Source organism: Malaclemys terrapin, chromosome 3 (assembly GCF_027887155.1).
Source record: "Malaclemys terrapin pileata isolate rMalTer1 chromosome 3, rMalTer1.hap1, whole genome shotgun sequence".
Lineage (NCBI taxonomy): Eukaryota > Metazoa > Chordata > Testudines > Emydidae > Malaclemys > Malaclemys terrapin.
Genome location: NC_071507.1, coordinates 133,732,186 through 133,752,550, shown reverse-complemented (window position 1 = coordinate 133,752,550; position 20,365 = coordinate 133,732,186). Strand labels below are relative to the sequence as shown.

The 20,365-nt window shown below is 42.0% G+C and overlaps 1 pseudogene; it reads left to right on the top strand.

Annotated features, from left to right (window-relative positions):
- Positions 1 to 2,664: 2,664 nt before the first annotated feature.
- Positions 2,665 to 9,745, top strand: LOC128834272 (vimentin-1/2-like; annotated as a pseudogene).
- The last annotated feature ends 10,620 nt before the right edge of the window (positions 9,746 to 20,365 follow it).

Here is a 20,365-nt window from a genome sequence, read left to right as displayed (position 1 = left end):
GGTATTAAAGGGTTCAAATGATCGGAGTAGTTACATGTAGAAAATTAAAGGTTGGAAAAAGATTGCTCGGCATCCGCGGCGTGCCCAGAGAGACACCCCGGGTCCGATACACTTTTTACATCGAGGTTTGCTACGCAGGTTGTGTGCTTAGAACTTAAAAATCTTACTTCTTCCCTCATCTCCCGATCAAAGACCTGTAGACATTATGAAAACAACAAAGAGTCTGGTGGCACCTTAAAGACTAACAGATTTATTTGGGCATAAGCTTTCGTGAGTATAAACCTCTTATGGAAAGCATCTTAGCAAAATCGAAGTGCGTTGTTCCCCGGGCTAAGTGCCATGAGTGAATATTGAAGGGTGAAAAGGATAATGATTTCATTAGAAGATTCTTTCTAATTCGTTAGTTGGCTAATTTAAGTGTTTTTAGGGGGAGGTGAAACAAAATCAGCAGTTTGGGCTATTCCTGATGAACTCCTTGGGATTTCTTCATTTCCCCGAGGTCCGAAATAGATGTATCAATATTTACCCTGCCCTTTTTGTTTAAAATATTTTAAATCCACTTTCGAGAGATATAAACTGAACTATTTTACCTAACAGTGACTTAGCATAAGGTAAAGAAAGGGGTTAAAGGAGCCATTGCGACAATCTTTGGGTCGCATACACACGGACATCTATATAATTACACAAATACAACAGGAATTGCTTCACTATCCCATTAAGATTTCAAACACCCACAAGACGGGAGTATGAAGCCCCTAACTCTCCCCTTGACAGAACTAATGAGAAGCGTACAGAATGAAAAAACAGCAGCAGGGTGCTTGCAGGATTTCCCTGACAGTCCGCAGAGTATATTTATAACAAGGAAAGAAAATCAAGGGCTTTTCTGTGAATCTTTGATACAGAGGGCAAGTAAACCGCCCTAACACGGTATCTCGCTTTGTTATTGTTGACCGCTTGATTTAAGCACTCCTCATTGGCGTATATATTTGAGATGTATTTTACTCATGTTACGGTATGGATATTGATTTATATTCCAGAAGTGCCTTAGTTTTGGAATGCATTACAGGCAATCGTGAAGCTGGTGTACGGCGTGCCGCTGTATATGCAATAAAAGTGACCTCTTTCGTAGTTTCCCAATCTGCTCCCTACCTAGAGCCTTTAAAAAGAAATACAATACAGTGGGTTATCATGATGGCTCTCATTTCTGATTTACAATTAGCAAGCTTTTATTATTATTTACTATTATGTATTAAGATTCTATTCACGCGTTGGTTCGGTATGTATTAAGACATTAATCCAATTGATTTTGTATGAGCTCGTTTCAATGCATTTTCTGTTCCTTTTTTTAAAGCGTTGTGGGTGCGCACGTGTTTAGTTTGGAGGAATAATTAAATACATGACGTCGCTCGGACAGGCGCTCACGGTGCCTCATCTTGCTGACGCTATGGGCCCAGTCTTGAAGTAATTGGACCCGATCCTGCACTCATGGAAGTCAATGGCAAAACTCTCACTGTCTTTAATGGGAACAGAGTTGTGCAAAGGGGAGGGGGAGCAAATGCATGTAAGCAACATCTGAGCCAACTCCACATCCTGCATACCAAAAAGGTAACACACAAACCTGGTCTGAAAGGGCTGTGCAACCGGGGCATACCATCACCAGCCCTAGATGTGAGGATGGGGGTAAGGTGCCCATAGATGTTTGAGGAAAAAAAAATACGTGTGGAAAGGCGTGTTGAGGTTTAGCTGGTAAGGGAGGCTTCCTTTTCAGTATCTAGTAAAAAAGGAATGTTCCCAGATATTTATGTACCTGGCAAAACCCAAGATCTTTCCTTTCCTTTTCCAGTTACCAAATCTACTGCTTCAGGAACTCCTGGAGTTTGGGGGTCGGGGTGGGGTAGTTCCTTCCCACGCGCTGTTAATAAAGTTAATGAGGGCCACCAGAGCCAGTAACAGCAGTTTCATGCCCCCCTACTAAGATTGGTAGATTAAATAGCATTAATAATGGGGTACCTTCCACATCCAAGACCCCCTTCTGGGAACTTGACAGCTAGGTTCAATTGGCGCTAAAAGTAGCTCTAAACTTGTGAAGTGTAAATCCACTATTTGAGAGACCATCCTGCAGATCTCCATCAGGAGTAGCTGTTTAGGCTTACCCCCGCTCCCATTGACGTCAATAGAAGTTTTGTCATTGGCTTGGGAGCAGGATGGATTTCCATAAGGGAGCTCCCTAGTTAGATGAAATATCAGAGGGGTAACTGTGTTCGTCTGGATCTGTAAAGCAACGAAGAGTCCTGTGGCACCTTATAGACTAACAGACATATTAGAGCATAAGCGTCTGACGAAGTGGGTATTCACCCACGAAAGCTTATGCTCCAATATCTAAGTCTATAAGGTGCCACAAGACTCTTTGTTGCTTTTTAGTTAGGTGAAGGTATTGCTGGGGGGGAGGGGGGAGGTACGCCTGTCATGCAGAATGTCTTCCGTTGGGCCCAGACACGTCTCCATCCCGAACAGCCCAGGTTTCCTGCTCCCAGGTGTGTGTGAGCTGAGTAAGGCGTGAGTACGTCCTGCCACGTGCTGTACAGATGCGCTCCCTGAGCTGCTCTCTGTGTCCCCGCAGAATACAGAGGGGTCCTAGTTTGGGGCTGCCATGGGGCCGGAGCGATGCGTGGGGATCTGGAGGCGGCCATAGCAGTAAACCAAGAATTCCCGAGCACCTGGAAAAGCGATAAACGCCAGCTGATCATGCTCTTGATCATGGCCAAGTACAGCGCAAAGGCGCATGGACCCCCTCAGCTCGGGGCTACTGCAGGGAGCATGAGAAAGCTTGGCCCTGCAGTTGACACGTTGCAGGATCGAGAAATAAATGTTCCGTCTGCAGCCAGGATCACCAGCCCGCCTCTCCGCAGATCGCATAGGAAGGGAGATGGGGGCAAGCGAGGAGCCGGGTTGTATGGGGAGCTGTAATTCGGGGAGGGCAGGTGTGTGGGGGGGAGGAGTGGCGGTGGTGTTGGAGACTCTGGGTTTGGGAGCTCGATATGCACGGGGCGGGTGGGAAGCTGGTTCTCGCAGCTCCATTAGGTGTATTTTGGCGGGTGTTTGAGGATCCAGTGTGTGTGGAGCCAGTTAGGGGGTGGATGCTCTGGTTGATTGATTCTTCTTTTGCTTCTAGGTAAGAGACTTGGAGCAAGGAAGCAAACTGCTGGGGACCGAGCTCCAAGCCCTGCGGTGGCCTGAGAGATCTGTATCGAGAGCAGCTGCTGGACCTGTGCAGAGCCGCGGACCTTAGGAAAGGGCAAAGGGCAATAACCCTAGCCTGCTGTAGCAGAACACACTAGCTTGCCACAGCCACTGGGGAGCACCACAGCAAACCACACCGTCCTTCCCCCATCTGTCTGTCTGTATCCACCTGTTGTCCTTCTTATACTGTGCATAGATGGTGAGCCATTTGGAACAGGGCGTGTCTGTTCGTTGCGTGTTTGTTCAGCACCTAGAGTAACCCACACACCTCCTGGGTGTAGTGTTCTGTCCCCTCTGCTGGGAGGGGAGGGGAGAGAAACAGGTGTCTGCTCTACAGCCTCAGCTAACAGGCAGTTGGCTTTTAGCTCATGCCCTAGCGGCTCATGCACTAAGCTCCAGAGACCCCTGCAAGGTTCGATCCCGCCCCTGGTGGACTGGGGTCTGTCGGTGTTACACTAGCACAATGGGGTCAGTGTTCTTGGTCCATGACTCTAGCTCCTATCCACTACAGTAATGTATATAAGGGTGCTCCACACCCAGGCAGGACAGCAGCAAAGTGCTCCACACAGGACCATACTATACCATGCCTGTGTGTCCCACCCACACAACATGTCACAGTGGTGCCACACCCACAGCAATGCACCACAGAATGCCATCGTGTAAAATGCCCAGGAAAATATACCCGGTCACCACACAACAGTGCTTCTTCACACAGTACTATAGGGTGCAACACCATACAAGAATATGCCACAGGACAGTTGATACACCACAGCTACCACACACACAGGACCACACAGAAAGCCACCCCTCCCATATACAAAGGACATTACAGTGCTTTGCGCCATCCTGACTGCACCATCACCACTGGAGAGAAAGTGGGGCCTACCCATCCCTCAATATGTCACAGGCCATATATTGCACCACTGCTTTTCCCGCGGCTTGGGTATCAAAGGATTCATCAGTCCTTGAAAAGCCTATTAGCAGTGGCTGCCAAGGAAGCTGTGGCCGACCAGCTGCAGTCCATAAAGAAGCCCTATAATGGTGCCTTTGAAGGGTGGAAGAAAGCGGAGAGAGACATTGAAGCTTTTAGCCCTGTAGGACTGAGTTTATAATTAAGAAAAGCAGTTGCGGTTGCATGGAATGCAAACTATACTCTGCATTGATCCTATCGTGCACTGAAACAATACCCCGATTTGGGATCATTCTCATCCGGATATTAGTGCGACCCAAAGCCAGCCGTCCTGGCGACACAAAATGGCAAAGGAGAGAAAGGGGGTGGAGGGAGAGAGAGAAAATTGTTTATGAAGATTATTTCATCTGTTCAGCCATTCTGTCACATACGTTTTATTTCAGAGTGTGCTGTGCAATCAGAAGAAACCATTCTATACCTACAGAGTGGAGTTCGAAAAGCTAGTATTGGTGTTAAATGTGAAATCCGTTGCTAGATCTTTATTTTATATGTATGTATGCTTATTTATGTATTTAGTTAATTGAAGGATGGGGAGGCTGCCACTTCAGCTCGCATCTCCCTGGAGAAACAGCTGGATAATCCGGAGGCTGAAATTGCATTCCTGCAGAGAGTACACAGTGAGGTTAGATTTAGAGTTTTGTACGTCTATTTGTTTTAAACATCACTTTCCAATCTTTCTGTTCTGGAAGCTCTGCAGAAGTATCGTATTATTTACCATGTACTCTGTGTGTGTGTTTCTGTCAGAACAGGAAATCGAAGATTTGATGAAACAGAGCTACAGTGCTTCAGCGTGTGTTGATGTCTCCCGCTCAATCCCAGACCTGGCTCCTGCTCCGAGGGACATTCAGATGAAGTCTGAAGGAATTGCAGCCAAGAACCTGCAGGTAAAATTATACTTCATCGGATCTGCAAAATGAAATTATCTGTCAGCCTTTGCTGATAAAAAAATCCTTGTTCATGACAAACATGTTTAATATATTTACTATGCCATCTCTAGAAACAAACATCCATAATATAGACAGGTATCTTCATAAGAGAAATATTTCTCCTACTACACATCCCACAAAGGCATAGAAATACATGGAGGGAGAGTCTACTTTCAATGGCTGTACATTGCAAGATTAATTTTAACATTACAAGCAAATTTTGCTTATTTACTTACACTTATCTATAGCCCTCCATACAATAGTTGGCAATATTCCCATTACTTTAAATATATTTATGTATTAATAAAATAACTGAAACATATTTTCTTTCAGAGCTGACTATAAACATTCATGTTTGCCATATTCTGTTTAATTTCCCCTCCGGAAATAGACGAGTGGTACAAAACCAGATTTTTGACTTTAATCAACCTTCCACAAAACATGCCGAGAATGTGAGACGTTTCAGGGAAGAAATAGGGAACTGCAAAAGAAGTGTAAGTGGATTTGAAAACCCCTTCCAGCTTATGTTATGTCACTTCTAATGCAACCCTTTGTTCTGATTTCACAAAGTTAGGTAATGTGACAATCCTTTGATATATTTTCCAGTAATGGTGGTCTTTTAGGCTATATTTGCAGAGAGGGAGGTGGACTGGAGGAGTGGTGTCTCTATATATGACCCCATGTCAAACCGGTAGAAAGCATACACGAATAATATTTTATATAACTTCGGCTACTTATTAATTCCCACATCTGAAATCAACGTGTAGGTCGGTTCAGATCATCTGAAAAAAAGACTGACGGGGTTAGAGGACAATTAGTTTGCAATAGAACATGTCTTGTTTGGAAGAAGGTGACACTTCTAAAGACAGACAGCTCCTTGGGGTGGAGTCTAGGTGCCATTCGGGGTAGATTTATTAAGCTGCGAAAAACACATTGAAGTAGCAGTTGCTAGTGAAGTTCACACTTTAATTTCCAGAATAAGGACAAATACTAAGGTAAGTGTCAGAGAATGGGGTGTTATTAAAAGTCATTGACTTACAGATCGCTAGATCCCTTTGACAGGTAGGGTCAGGGTACAAAGTCCAAACCTCCTCCCTAACCCACATTTAAAATCAATCAAGCTGCAAACCTCCAACACAATAATTTATTATTTCAAAGGATTTTCATTTCTGGGCCCCAGAGACTCTTTCACTTTATTTACCCCCACCTCCTCCCAGTAAAACTTTTGCAACAGACAGAAATGCAATACCGAATTTCAAGTCAATGCATTTTCTTTTGATTTCCACATATTTTGCCCATCTAGGAACATATTCAATTTCCCCGTGGCTTAGGTACATTTATATTAAGTATATGTTTGATACAAAGAGGGTGTGCCCAGTTCTAGCATAGAATATGTGGGATGCAGACATGCAGGTTTCAGTGCAGCACAAACTGTTCATATTGAGCAGGTGTTTACATAGGTCTCAACCTCTTCCTTGCAGGTGAGATTCATTTTGCAGAGGATTTTTATTTCAATATGATGCAGCTTTATTAAATTTGAAATCTGTGGTCGCAATGGAAACTTTTCTTATTTCTGTCCAAAACCATTTCAGTTCTTGGGATACTTGTGGAGAGAAAAGACAAGATTCCAAGGCTCAAAGCCTGGCCCCGTTAAGTCCATGGGAATTTTGCCTGTGACTTCAGTGAGGCCAGGATTTTATGGCAAGAGTGAACAGATCGGTGATTTCGCATTGCACTCTTCTGGTGCTACAGATTAAGGCCCTTAAAACGGAAATGCAGCATTAGGGATTCAGATCAAGGAAATCCAAGAGAAATACACAGACGTGGCTGAAGAATTACAGGCAAACTACAATTCGTAGGTTTTAATTTAATTTAATTTTTTCCCTCTTTGCAAATATTGAATTAAGCCAACAGGTAAATTAGTCCAATCTAAAGTTATCCTGAATTTTAATTATTAGGAGCCACCTTTTGGAGTAGGCAGTCACTAGACTTAAATATACGTCCTCTGACTGCCTTGTAGATCTTTGAAAAGCAGGAAACTTGGCACACCTTTCTCTGTCCTGACTTATCTTTGCTAGTCCTTTCTGAAGTTAACAAGAATTCTTTACACAGTAACCTTTGCAGAGCTCATTCCGGCATATTAACACCCTAGACCGGCTTTTGATTAATTGCTCTCTTTGGATACGATCAGACGAAAGATGTGTGTTGATCTTTTCAGAAGAAAACACAAACACTGCAAGAGGAACTGAAAGCAATGAAGGAGAAAATCGTCCTCCATCTGTGTGACTAGCAAAATCCCCTGCACGTGAAAAAATGGCTTTGGACGTTGAGATCGCCACATATAAGTTATGATGCTGATGAAGAAGCGGATTTATGCCAGATTCACACGCGATCCTTGTTCGCTCTTTTGTGCTTTCTTTAGCTTTCGGGGTCTCCTTCGTTCCACAGTCACTCTCAATGCTACGGTGCTTTTTGTTTTTTTAAGGAAGCTGATTGAAAGTGAGGATAGAAGAGCTGGTGACCTCTTTGAATGGGATACATCTCATAGGCAGGATGATAGGCCATGGGCAGGGCAGTACCATTGAAAGCATTGCTGAAGGTCAGGCTGTAGATACCAACCCCAGCAAACCTGTGCTTATCAGGGAAAGGAGTAATTTGCACCGGAATAGGGACCTATAGGAAAAACATGACAAAAATGCAAGAGAATAAAAAAAAACCCTTAAAATTCACAGGGATGGAGGAAATTGTGTGTAATTATTGGGACTCAAACTACGTCAGTATAATATTTTCTCTCACAAGCCTAAAAGGACTGACCGAGGTACTGATGTAACCATCCCGCGAGAATAATCCATTGAGGCTTGCACTGTATGTATTTAAAAGTATTTCTGACCCTGTATATCTTCAGTTAACTTCGCACCACTACTAAGTCTAGGAGGTCGTGTCTGTGATTTGCACAGGGGTTATTAGTGCTTCATTAGTACCTTTGAATGTTCATTATTTTTGCTCCACCGTTTTTCATTCATTACCAGTATTTTCCCCTTAAAACAGTTGAGACAGACAAAGCCTAAATCCAGGAAGGCACCCGAAAGAGGATGTTAAGGATTACTGGTGCTACTGCTGCTGAGAGCTAAGAAGAATACATCACGATGATAATTTGCTTGGGATCAAAGAAATGAGAGTCAAATGCCATGCGCTTCAATCTTTCTAACTTTAGCGCCTTTAGTCAAACCGCATTTCCAAACTATGCATGGTTTTTAAACCTGATTTGTCGCTTTTATTAAATTAAATAAAATTATGAGCATGTGTTTTTTGCCTGAGTTGGTCCCCTTTTCTTCTGCTCTGTTTAATGATTATCTAAAGCAAGGCATTATGCATTATTTCACAAAAGGTATTTGTTAGCCTTTAAAGGACCTGACAGTTGTTATAACATTTTGCATCTCTGAAACATTTACTAGTAACCTTTTTTTCCCAAGAAGTGTCATGTGTTAAAGTCTAACCTTATGAGAAGTTTCCATCCCGAAAAATCTCTAACGTTCCTGAAGATAAATGAATAGAAAACAGAGGAACATGTTAATTAATTAGATCTTACATAGATCACGCTTGAAGAAAATTTTTTACAAAAGAAGACCTGACTTTGCCGGAATAATTTTCATTCCCATCTATTAAAAATTATTCGTCTCTAAACTATAAGCTCGCATTAGCTTTCTGAGCAGGGTCCTATTATTTTTGTATTATATGTTTTCTGATCTATATCGCTACACAGACACACTCACACGTATTACTTAAGAGAGAGAGAACGATTTCCACTCAGCTTTTTGCGATTTCATGGAAAGGATTGTTAAGAAACTCTCATCTTAACATCACACCAAACTTCAAACGTGTCTCACAAACACAAAGCAGCGCCTAAATCAAAAGCTTCTTTTCAGCTCCATTTCTGAAAGGTTCACTCAGGGTGAATTACAATTTATTCCAGAGAAAATACACTGATCTAGTTAAAAAATGCTTCCACACTTGCAGAAAGCCAGGAAGGATTATAAGGAGGATTACGTCACCAGCACTGTAGGTACAGTGTAATTATAATAATACACTTTCCACACAGACATACTTATTTGCGCCAAATCCCGGCTATTCGACAACAATTTCGAAGTTACATCTCAAGACTAATCAGAGTATTGTATCCCTTTCTTACAAAGGTGACGTGCTATGTTCTGCGCAACGCAAACTTGAATGTTGCACAGCAGTAAAGCCTACGTTTTGGCAGGCTATTTGTTTAGTGCTAACAGATCCGGTGATGAAAACGTAATTTTATTTCTTTCTGAACATCGGACCTATGCATGTTCCCTTCTAATGATGGAAATAACTGCTGCTTTCCCCCGTCATCAGAACTAGGAACATGTTATTGAATGACAGGGTGATTTTTTATTCAACACCGGTAGTTATCCTCAGAAGTTTTATAATGCGCCTGATTCTGGATTCCTCAAATGTCCAGACAACTTCCTTCCTCTTCCGCCTTTTGGATACTGAGGTCCATGAGGAGCTCAAAGATGTATCGTTTTGTCTTAACTCGGAAGTTTTGAGTACTGACGTTCAAAGGAAGCACGTGAGATAAAGAGGAACCCTGTGCTGGTCCATTGTAGTGAATTCTCGGTTTGAAGAGCATGCAGAGTTACCCAAAAATTCCACAGGTCCACTGAAGGATAGCTCCATCAATGGCTATTAGTCAACAAGGTCCGGAGGCAACCCCGCGCTCCAGGTGTTCCTAAACCAGCAACTGCCAGAAGATGGGCCTGGAAGACAGGGGATGGACGACTCAGACTGTTCTGTTCAATCCGTCAAACATCTGGCACTGGCCATTGCCAGAGACTGGATACTGGGCTAGATAGACCATTGGTCTGACCCAGTATGGGTCTTATGTTCTAATGGTTCTTATTCACATTAACAGTACAACCGCTTACAGTGTTTATACGGTAAACCCTCATAAGTTGTCAAGGCAGCCTGGACAGTCTGAATCAAAGCAATCGGAATAGTTTGCATTAAGAGCAGCATGCCACAAAGGAGTTTTGCTTGCTTCAGTTGTGTGTTGGGGCTATTCATAAGTGAGTGTCTGTAATTTTGATACTTATGTGAAATGAGGGCCATGTAGACCAAAACTTGATATGACCACTGGCACAATAGTCCATAATGACAGCTTCAGGTGTTTTGTGATGAAAATGCAGATATTCTTCTGCTGGGAAGTCATTTAATGAGACAGATTTTTGTTATAATTTCCAGAACATAATAAATATTTGGCCTTCTATACAAGGCCAAAAAAAAAAAAAAAAAAAAAACCCACCAGTGGAAAATCCAGACACAGACACCTCCGCCCGAGGTGCAAAGTTAAGACCCTGGTTATCCTTTTAGAATAAGGGCATTAAAGACCTATATGGCGTCATATGTACATGTTTTTATGAACCAAAAGCATCAATGCAAGCAACACGACATGGCCCGCAAACGGCAGGTCTATTCTTTAAAAGTGTTCGCTGAATATTAACAGCTTTCTGAAGAAGTGTGTGTCTGTGTCTGTGTGTGTTAAATATGTGTCAATTTCTTTTGAAAGAGCGGTCTGAGCATTCAGTAATACTGTGTATATTCCATTTTGAAGGCAATAATATGTTTTAGTGGACCCAATCCTGCAAATCTGCATTCACGTGAATAGTTTCTACACATATGAGCAGTCTACCGAAACCAAGGGTCCTGCTGCAGTGAGTAAAGGCTATTGGCAATCTTCGATTGTGTCAAGCTAGGTGCTTTACACATCCAACTTGATTTTCCCTTCCATTTTACTGGCAAGACTTGGGGGAAACGCAGCTTTTAATTATAATGCTAGTATTTCCTCATGGGAATAAGCAACAATGGACAGGAAGACAGCCTTGACTCTAAAACTGAAGATTATCAAGCGTCATCTTAACACAAGAGTTGGCTGGCATCAAGTCGTTTTGAATGCAGGTTATTTCAAGCCTGGCTGGCAAAGATTTTAAGGCGAGAGATTTGTTTAAATTAAGATTCCGTGGCAGAAGCATCCAAATTGCAAAAGGATCTTTCTTTCTAGTTAGGCTATTCCCGGAGAGAGAGAGAGAGAGAGAGAGAGAGAGAGAGAGAGAGAGACCGAAACTTTTGAGTTAAAGACTCTCCTCTATTCCATACACATTTTAATACCGCGATTCAGAGATGACATTGGATGGGGAGAGGATAGCGCTTCAGCAGCAATTTTAAAGTATTTGTATTTAGGGATTTTTAAAAAGTAGCACAACAATGAATAAGAGGCAGCAACATTTATATTAAAACTAAATAAATTACAAGGAAAATGACTCCTGACAGATGACACCTAAGAACTGCTTTAGCTTCCTTACCACAAAACCGTCATCATCAATAGATTTTTTCAGTTTGAAAAATATGACAAGACTGAAGGAAAAAGGCATTATACTTCCTCCTGATGTACTTTAAAACGAGATCTGAAAACAGACTTAGCCACAGAACCTATACATTAGAGGTAACGTGGTTGTTCTATATATCCATTTAGTTTCCTGTTTCAGATATTTCTACTTATTAAAAAGAAGTCAAGTCACTTTAAGCAGGAACCAGAGGAGAAACCTTCAGTTTGTCAAATTCATTAATTAGAGAGCTGCATATACTAGAAAAATACTCGGCTTCTTCCCTGACTCCCGACTATTTCACCATGAGGAAATGTTTACCAGAGTGTAATGAACAGTTTCTGATAGCTGGGTTTTTGCAAAACTTCCATTTGTCCTTGCTGATAGTCATGTCTTGCAAAGCAGAAAATGATGAAACCCTTTACAGCATTATACGTTCTCATTAAAAATCCAGCTCTCACAGCCATTTCTTCGTCTTACTGGCAAAACCTATCACTTTCCCCATTTAGGTCATTACCAGCCAGCCAGCCCGCCCTGTCTTGCTCTCTGGTGCCGCTACAGAAAGAAATCTTCCTTCCAGCAGCTACCATTCTCTCTCTCTCTCTCTCCTCCCCTTCCCCCCTCCATACCGATGGTTTCCCTGGCTCTTCTCAGATCAAGTGCTGAATTCAATAGGAGTCTAAGGGGTGAAATCATATTCAATCTGTCTATCCCCAGCACAGCATTTAAATGCACATTTATTTATAGTAAGGAAATCAATGGAATAGGACCCAGGAAATTTGAGTTACATGCTCCAGGCTCTGCTACTGGCCACTTGGGCAAGTCATGTCCTTCCTCGTGCCTCAGTTTCCCCATTTGTAAAATTGGGGTTATTCTACTTGCTTCGTAAGGTGCTTTGAAAGCACTATATAAGAGCTAGGTGGATTATTATTGTTATTAACATTATTATTAAATATCCAGTAATAATATTTTGTATTATGATGCTGTTCAGGAAGAAGGTTTATCAGAAAATTAAGTGTTTCATATTATAGCTACAATTATTCAGAAAATAGAACATTTATTCGACAAGATATGACAACCCCTGATAAACTCTTAAGGAAAAATGTACACTGTGTATAAAGAATCAAGCGAAACATTGCAGAGGGATTATGTGAGTGGGGAAGTTTGACAGAATGCACTCTCTTTGGTTATATATTTTAGCTTTGTGTGTCCTTCTACAATTTTATTATCCTTGGGTCAGATTCAACAACAGATTTGAAAATATCAAGCTCGCCACTATTTTCAGAGAAGTAGTCTAAACAGAGAGAATCAGTGAAAATATTCAAATCAGAAGAGTCCCAGCATGCCGTCTTTATATAGGAAAAATCATATTGATATGAAAGATCGTTTTGTCTGCCTCAAAGCTGCAGGATCAGACCATTTAGGTGATACAACATGTTAAAGTGCCACAACAATACTCTAAAGGAGTTAACACAGAGACTCTATAAAATGTATTTCAAGGGATTAGGGAGGCGTTATAAAACAAATGTATCAACGGACACAAAAAGTTTCACAAATATTTCCTGGCACCTTTGTGAAACATTTAAGTTAATCTAATCACCAGTTTGCCTTTTAAGTTATGTTTTTGAATAATACACGTAAAAGCTTCAGTTACGCGTGCGCTAGCTATGTCAAAAATAAGCAGCTCCTTTCACTCTGCGTTTCAACTGGCCTCACACTGGGGTTGATGCAAACTCTATGAAAGCCAGTGGAAAGTCTCCCATTAGCTCCAATGAGCTTTGTATCAGACCCACTGCCTGCATTTGCTATTCTTTGCCAGTCATAAACAAATCTGTAAAATCTAACAGAAAGACCATTTTACAAAGATCAAAGGCTCATCACTCCACACGTAGATATACCCCCGATGAAGTCAATAGGAATTTTTGTTGAGTGGGGAATGCTAAATAGAGCCATTAATATCTATTTTTCAGAATAACCTTACTAATGAGGATATAATTTCTGAAGGGAAAAGAACCCTTTCTTGTGCTGTGTACCCACTCGTGTTGTGTACTTCCCTGGAATGCATCCGTAGCAATGCATCCAGCCTGCAATTTTATACCAGTGATCAGTTATATAGTGGAACAGTGTTTCTATGAATAGGTTCTCATATCTGATTACAAACCTTATTTGTGTCATGACTGCATAAAGCTATAGCAGGACAGTACTAAATAGATAAAATTAAAATAACCAATCTGTAACACGAGTGCGGATCCTTGGTTAATCCTAAAATGTTGTATCTGTGCTGTTTATTTCTTCTCCCTAGATACCAGGCTTGACATTTATTAGTACCAAATCTCCCCTATTTATCTGCACATTCCATTGTTCCAACCTCTCTAGGTCACTTTGCGGTTTGGCTCGGTCATTTTGTGTCATTGCTCTTTCTCCTATTGTGGGGTCATTCATAGATTTGATCATAGATTAATCTAAAGATCAGGAAAGGACGAGGTTGCCTAGGGACAGAGTGTAGAAGGAGAAGAGGCGAGAACAGAGGAGAAATCCCTTGGAGGCAGCAATAATGTGGTGGAGGGAGGTGCAGTCAGAGAGGTTAGAGGAGAACCAGGAAAGGTAGGGAGCAGCTTCCGGGACAGGGTAATATTAAAGGTAGTGGATAAATCAAGGATAAGGGTGGAGAAGAAGCCTTGAGGTATGGCCTAAAAAAAGGTCACTGTACCTGATGAGGAAAATGTCATGGGCGTGGAAGGAGCAAAAACCAAATGTTAGGAGCAAAGCAAGAGCTTGGGGAAAGGTATTCAAGGCAGTGTGAGTAGCAAGTATGTTCCAAATTAGAGGCACAGGAGAGGAATAGGTGTTAGAAAGAAGGATGGCGGCAGATGGGGTCAAGAGACGGCCTTTTGAGGACAGAGGAGAGGGCATGCAGAGAAGATACCAGATTGAGAGGAATGAGGTACGGTGGTGCAAGGCAGGTCAGGAATCAGGAGGGCGAAGGACAAGTAAAAGATACTTGGAACAAATAGCATCAATCTTCTCTTTAAAAGCCTCATCAAGAAGCAGGGCAGAAAGGAAGGATTATAAAATGGAAGGCAGCTGTAGAAAGACGGAGAAGAGGCCACGAGAGAATTAAAGAAGGACGGAGAAGTAAAGGAGTTTGGCAAGGGAGTAACCGTGCAGAATGGAGAACACCCAGGTTCTAGCCCTGGCAGTTTATGAGACATCTTGACATCAAACATGCTGGCTGAGAGAAAATGTTAGAAAATGTAAATAGTTTAAAAAAGCCTCAGTACCAATTTCTCTCTCATCCAGGAAGACCAAAAAGCAAATCCAAACGAACAAACCAAAAAATTCAGTCAGATAAATATAGTCCTTGCTATTAGCCACAATCAATGTTAGTCCCAGGATATTTAAAGTTGCGTATAGAACAGCACGGATTCTGTTTGTTTGATTGACTGGAAGACTGCCAGGTTTCTGTATATTGCTACACTCCGCTGCTGAAAATTACTCAGCTGTGTGTAGAAGTGTCATTTGTTTTACATAAGGCAAATATAATGATAGTTTTCACCAGGGCTCTCAGGTGAGAACATGTTCTTTACTAGCTAGTGGGGTCCTGGGATTTCAGCAGAATGTCGAATAGTCTTCTGGGGAGGCTTACAGAGATAGTGGCCGCGCACAGAGTTTGAGCTAAAGCTTATTGTAATCAAATGAAGGATTACCATTGACTCCAATGGGCTCGATTTAAAGCTGATAGGGTATTGTTGATAACTATTTGCCTTGTTCTATATCATTCATTCAATGACCAAACCAAAGCGTTTTTTGATGTAATTATGTCATAGACTTCTTTTTGGTTGAATTACAAGGAATCGCATGTCTAAACATATTACACCTGAAGAAATGCAAGATATACGGTTCTGACTTTAAACGTTCATTGCAGGCATTCAAAGGGGGAATCTGTCATTTATTTCCACGTTCCAGCTAAACCCTTTCCATCCTGCTATATCTGGTCACACTTTGTACTACAGACAATTAAATTAAAATAAATCATATGGGATCAACAACACATAGTTCAAAGCAGAAAATGCATTGGGGGCATACTTTGCCCTTGATTGACTTGCTTAACTCCAATGATGTGTACAGGAGTTGTGCACAATATGGCCCAACATGTTTGCCTGGAACAATGCTAGCCATTCCTGAGTTCAAGGAGTGCCAAATTTTCCAGGGAATATTATAATTATATTTCAAGGGACAAATTCATCCTATGGTGTTGCACTAGGTATGAATTTGGCTCGTTAAATCCTGGATTTTGCATTTCAATCTAATTTACCCTGAAAATACCAAAATATGTGAATAGCCAGACAGCTTTCTATCGTTCATAAGTCAGAGGAGACTCGAGCTTTGTGTAATCAAAGTTTAACTGTAATTTACATACCCCAAATTTGAGTCTGCGCGGGAAAGGGAGCAGGGTACAAAGGAAACTGTGTGGGGTATGGTAATTCTGTCAATTTTTATTCAAAAACGGCCCCTACCCACTAACTCGGTTGTATCCGATCTGGTGGAGGACCTCAGAATATTTCCCCATGGTTTATTTATTATTTATAGTGTGCATTTGTATTCTGTTGGTTTCAGGTTTTTAGACAGGTCCCAGAAATGTTGGCCAATAACGCTGACAAACCCTACCTTGTGTAAACAGTGTCATGGGATCTTTAATGTCCACTACACAGAAAAGCCAGGGACTGCGTTTTAAGGTCTCGTCTCAAACAGTAAACTTCACGGTAGTTAGTCCATTCTCCGCTGAAAGGAAGGGCATAGAGGACTTTGTCTAAATTTGACCTTGTGATTCCAGGACTCCGGGTGTTTCCCAACATTAGGCTGCATGGATAGCTAGGTATGACCTTTAGGGGCAGTAGATGGTGCTTAACCAAATGACAAAAAGAGATATGTGGTGTAGATCTGGATTTCACGTTGTTTTCTGCGTAAATGAACACAAGCATCAACTGACTGCAGAAAATACAGGGGGTGTTGGAAAGCACGACTGGACATTCTGTCTTTTCAGACGATTAACTAGTTGCAGCTGTTTAGATGCTATTTCCCATTAATGTTCGCTAGGGATAGAAAACTGAGCCATTTATTCGGCGTAGAGTTCATAATATGCAATAAAAACAACCCGGATACATTGTCAGAAGAGTGCATGTTGTATGGCTCATTTAGAAACAGGTCATTGGTAGGTTTACAGTGCTCTTCAAGATGTCCATTCAACAAGTGCGAACCATCACCGCACAAAAGATCATACTAATGAGTCGTGGCATAAATATATGCATATTTATCATGCTCAATATATATGCTTTTGGATCAATAAACATTCCATATAACTTGTAGCTGAGCTGTCAGGAAAATTAAAAGGAAATCACACCGAAGAGAGATTATTACAATTATAGACAAACGTCGAGCTGTCAAAAGATTCCAAAAATCACTAAATCCCAGTTAAATCACTGTGGGGAAAAAGGGAAACAAACACTTTCCCCTTTTGGGACGACTGGCTTTGGAATTTTAAATGAATGCGCCTTCATGATATTTCTTCACCATGAGAACGCTTCTTCGGCCTAATGATACAGCCTCAGGAACTCCTGTAAAACTCACACTCAAGTCAATGAGAGTTCTGTCTGAGTGAAGACTGAAGAAAAGACTGTAGGGATTGGCCGTAGGTTTGTAACTTATTCTCCATTAGGACTCATAAAAATGCAAACCTTTTAGCTGGAGAATTCTTTGCACTTATAAAATAACCTATTAACAGCCTATTTGGTGACATAGCTAGCTAGATGCCATGTGATTTTTATTTGTAATATTTATCTATGATAGTTAGCATATGGTTTCGATGCTGTGGGATTTCGAGAACCTAACTACGGATATATGGGTGTGATTGATTTGACTGAACAATTATTAAGTACTCTTAGTATATGACCGTAAATCGCTGTATAAATTACTCTACACAATCTAGTTTGGTTATGGTACAAAAAAATAATAAGAGGCCTGATGGCTACTCCTTCACCTCCCTGCTTAAGCCGTGAGATCCACCCGCGTGTGTATTTTCCTCTGTAGCAGACCCATCTCTGCAACCGCGCAGGGTCTGGGAGGAACAGCGTGTCAGTTACTCCGCGAGTGGGAGAGAGTGATGCAGAGATTTAGGAATAAGGGATAGGCCTGAATTTTTAGGGCTAAATTGTAGGGCTCCGCTCCCCTCACTCCCATGGAGTTTTGCCCGTTTACAGTGGCATAGAACTTGGCCCTTTTTGTTTGCAGCATTCAGAAAACTTATTTCTTTCTTGGTCTGTTTTTTTTTCTGTATTTTTTTCTGTATTCTGTACACACCTTACAAAAGAATAGGGTGTGTTGGTTTTTAAGGGCTCCATACTATTCTGGAACAAACGGCACAATATACACTGTTCACGATTCTCCTAAGGTCAAGAACTGCAGGTGCACCAAGAGCCAAGTCCTGAGCGAGCGAGCAAATAAATGCTCGTGAACTAACACAGCGTAGGATCCGAGGCGTCTCCCACCGAATAGCAAATTTCCCAGTTATTTCAATGAGAGCAGAACCGGGTCCTATGAGAACATAACATAAGAATGGCCATACTGGGTCAGACCGAAGGTCCATCTAGCCCAGTATCCTGTCTGCCAATAGTGGCCAATGCCAGGTGCTCCAGAGGGAATGAATGGAACAGGTAATCATGAAGTGATCCATCCCCTGTCGCCCATTCCCAGCTTCTGGCAAACAGAGGCTAGGGACACCATCCCTGCCCATCCTGATTAATAGCCATCCATGGACCTATCCTCCATGAATTTATCTAGTTCTTTTTTGAACCCTGCTATAGTCTTGGCCTTCTCAACATCCTTTGGCAGAGTTCCACAGGCTGACTGTGCCTTGTGTGAAGAAATACTTCCTTTTGTTTGTTTCAAACCTGCTGCCTAGTTCATTTGGAGACGCCTAATTCTTGTGTTATGAGAAGGAGTAAATCGCTATAAACTCTTCCCCCACGCCACGTGAAACGAAGTTAAAGGGGTGGTGGGGCTGGGAACCCACAAGGGAGAAAATTAGACCATTCACAATCACTTTTGCATACGTTGCCTGTGCCGCTGGAGTGAGATATACAGTATCGATTCCGAGCTTCTGAAATAGCAAGATTCCATTTTCCAAACATTCTGTTCGGAATCCCTCCCTCGAGTCAGCTTGCAACCACATTATGGGTTCGTGGCTGCCGCTGACGTGAAATGATTCCGCTCTCTCAAACTCATTACCCTTGTTTTGTGAGTCGATAAAAGTCATCTAGAATAGTTGTCTCTTTTTCTGTTCTGGCACGGGGTAGGCAGAGAGCTATTTCTGTGCTGTGAATCAACTCGCAGTTATATATTGTACAGTGTATGTATGCCACATTATATATATGCCACATACACAACTCACATCTATTTTCTTAGATCGATTCAAAATAAAGGTAACATATGGGCAACGGGTGGTTGAAAAAATCCTCTGTTGACTATGACATATAGAGTTTGCTGGTCTGAAACGTAGGAATCCTGTGGAAGATAAAAAAGGGAGAATCTTCTATTTTTTTCTATGGCAATATTTTCTTCTAGTGGATGCGAAACTCATACATAAATCGTCTGAGCCCTCAATGAAGCTACACTCATTTACATCAGCAGTAGAATGTCTGATCCTGCTCATCCTCTGGTCAAAGGCATAACTCCCATTGATTTCAGTGGGAGCAAATGAAAACCGTCACGGCTGACCAGCGGGTTCATTTAGTCTGAGAACTTTAAATCAGCAATACAATGTGTACTGCAAGTATATTTCCTGATTTGAAGACGATCAGGATCGAGAAAGACCCCTGTCCATCCAGAACTGATCCTCTTCACGCCGCCCCTAGGCGGGCAAAACGTCTATCTACTTAAATGGGAATCTTGACTGATGAAGGAATTCAGGATCGGGCCTGTTGTGTCCCTGCTTCTTGCTGCCCGAGTATATTGATCAGGATTTAGCACACAAAGGTGAATCAGAGCTGTGGGGATGTCCTCTTCGAGCTAAACCACCGGTCGACGGTGGGATTCAAGTCAATTGATAACCGAAAGCTTTCCTGTCTAACAGAGGGATTGTGTCAGTGTCGAGTCGACCCTGCGATTTGGTATTTTTCACCCTATTGATTTTAAATCTTCTTCACCCTGTGAGTCTCAGATGCCCTTTTTCTTAAAAGTGATGGGCTCTTCAGTTATGGAAACAGTTTAAGTAATCGGAAAATCAATAGCTGCAGCCCCTACTCTCTCTCTCCTGATAATAATCAGACCTCAGAATAGGATGGGAAAAGAGAGGCGGGGCAATGAGGGGTGAGGTAGGAAAGGGGGGTACTGAGAGCATCTTCCGTTCTCAACATGAACTAGCCACCCATTAGAAGAGTTGGACTGGATTTCATTATAAAATGCCGGGGAAATACGTACACAAATATAACACGGCCTTTCTCATTTCTTCCTCTCTTTGATCAACCTGGGCCATCCCCTTTGGTCGGTACTGGGGTCTGTTGACACGAGAAAGCTTGGGTGTTGCTGCAAGTGCGTGGCGGAAGGTCACCGTCAGTGAAGGAAGAAGAAAATAGTCTGACATCTGTGTTTATAGGCGAAAGTAACAAATCGACAGGGTCTCATAGCGGGAGAGCTCGCTCTCTATTCTGCCCTCCCTTTTCAATTGTCAGGCCAACTGGAGAGTAACTTATACCACTTCCAGGAGGCCGACAGTCGGATCTCAAAACTCGCTTGTCAATGTTTCATATGGCTTTATCAGCCAA